Here is a 2,500-nt window from a genome sequence, read left to right as displayed (position 1 = left end):
AATAATATCCCACGAAAACACAAAAGTAAATTATCTGTTATACATACACAAGCATAAATAAATAGATAAATAAATAAATAAATAAATAAATATATCATATATATAAATATACATATACATATACATATATATATATATATATATATATATATATATATATATATATATATATATATATATATATACACATATATATAAATATACATATACATATACAAATATATAAATATACATATACATATAAAAAAATATATATATATATACATATATAAATATACATATACATATATTATATATATACATATATATACATATATATAAATATACATAAACATATACATATACATATATATAAATATACATAAACATATACATATACATATATATAAATATACATATATATATATATATATATATATATATATATATATATATATATATATATATATATATATATAAACATATACATATACATATATATATATATATATATATATATATATATATATATATATATATATATATATATATATATATATATATATACACACAAATTTATATTTACAGTACACATATAATATAAAAATCATGATACTACCGTTCCGAAGAAGAGCTCGGGGAGAAACGTGTATTTTTCAAAAAGCGAAGAACATCATATAATACAGGCTTCTCTCTATCGTCTCTGATGAAAGAGGATATTCGCCAAAATTTATGAATCGGGTCGAAATAAATAAGAAAAGAAAAACGAGATTTGCTTCTCTCTATACGACCTACAATGGACGTCCAATTAAAAAAAATGAAACTGAGAAATGTATATATATATATATATATATATATATATATATATATATATATATATATATATATATATATATATATTTTCCTGATCTCCTTCGAAGCAACTGTGGTACTTGAATCATCACTAAAAATACGCATCTGCCAAATAATGTAAAACAGAATGATGTTGAATAAACCGCGTGGAACAAAAAGATAATCATTATTGAGGAAACAGTGCCATGGTTCTCAACTCTTTTCAGTGACCTTCCGACTGGAGGGGCGCTTCCAGTCACCAGTCGAAAACCAGCCTTCGTCACTGTTGAGCTGCCATTCTCCGGCAGTCACCGCTGGCAGGAGCACGGCCCTTGTCACTGGTCAACATAGCGCCTCCTTTGTTAGTGTTCAAAAGCGTGCCAGTCTTCAATCAGTGTTCAGCAACTCAGCCTCTTCTGTCCCTCAACTCCCCTCCCTGTTCCTCTCTCCCTCCCCTCCTCCGTCCCACCCCTTCTCTCCCGCCTCCCCCATCCCCTGCCCTCCCCCGTACCCGCCTACAGCCATCTCCGCGAGATCAATTCTGCCGAGTATTCAGTAACGTTCGCCATCCGGAACAAATGAGCGTGTGATTATCAGGTTCAATGGAGCTTTTTGGCGCGTCGGAGCTGTCGATACGCCCGGCGCACCGAGCAACGCCTGCACCGTCCCTGTCTGTCACCAGGTAGCGATGGCTGTCACCTCCCGCTTTTAAAGAAAAGGAGAAGGGGGAAAGGGGAAAGGGGAAGGGGAAAGGGAGAAGGGAGGCGGGGGAAGAAAGAAGGAAGGAGAAGAGAGAGAATGGGAGAAGGGGTGGGGGAAGGAGAAGGGGGAAGAGAGAGAAAGGGAGAATGGAGAAGGAGCTGGGATGAGGGTCGGGGACGGAGACAGGGGTCTCCACGGTAGGTTTTGGATCGACAGACCGATGATGATACCTGACATGCAACTTGAGCATGTTCCTCTCCTGACATCTTTACTCGTCCTCAGTACCTTGCCCCCCCCTCCACCTTCACCTATCCTTGCTGCACCCTTCATTACCTCATCTTCCCCTGCTGTCCCTCGCCGCCTCACTTCCCCTTCTTCACCTGCTTCGGCATGGGAGACTTCAGTAATGATGTCGTATATAAGACCAACAAAACGCACAGAAAATTACGTCCCAGTGAAGATGCAGCGCGCATCCGAATCAGCGCCCCACCCACCCCCTCCACCACCCCCACCCCTTCAACTCCCGACCCCCTCAACACATAACCCCTGCTCCTCCCTGGAACGCGAGGCCCCCTTCACCATGCAGCTCCCCTGCCCCTGCCCCTGCCGCCCCTGCCCGACCTGCGCATACGTAAATCTTCTTCTCTGTGATAGCTTATTTCTAAATGCACAGGTGAGTAAGTTAGGCGCCACGTGACACCTACTTAACATATCCGTCTGATAAGAGGCAATGTTGCAAATTCATGATAGTGATATTGAAATACTGATGAAAAAGAATGATGACACACGCTCTTCATGATGGTAACGATAAAAGAGTGTATGTGTGTATGTGTGTGTGTATGTGTATGTGTATATATATGTGTGTGTGTGTGTGTGTGTGTGTGTGTGTGTGTGTGTGTGTGTGTGTGTGTGTGTGTGTGTGTGTGTGTGTGTGTGTGTGAGTGCGTGTGTGGGAGACTGGGTGTGTGGGAGACTGGGTGTGTGGGAG

The 2,500-nt window shown here is 39.6% G+C and overlaps 1 protein-coding gene across 7 annotated transcripts in view; it reads right to left on the bottom strand.

Moving 5' to 3' along the window:
- LOC122263035 (transcription factor pangolin) overlaps positions 1–2,500 on the bottom strand; it is a 395,888-nt gene that overhangs the window by 79,831 nt on the left and 313,557 nt on the right. The gene's annotated exons all lie outside the window — the stretch shown is intronic.

Source organism: Penaeus japonicus, unplaced genomic scaffold (genome assembly GCF_977035675.1).
Source record: "Penaeus japonicus unplaced genomic scaffold, GWHDUDI00000001_assembly GWHDUDI00000018, whole genome shotgun sequence".
Taxonomy (NCBI): Eukaryota; Metazoa; Arthropoda; class Malacostraca; order Decapoda; family Penaeidae; genus Penaeus; species Penaeus japonicus.
The sequence above is the reverse complement of the archived record's forward strand: the minus strand, read 5'-3'. Positions and strand labels throughout refer to the sequence as shown.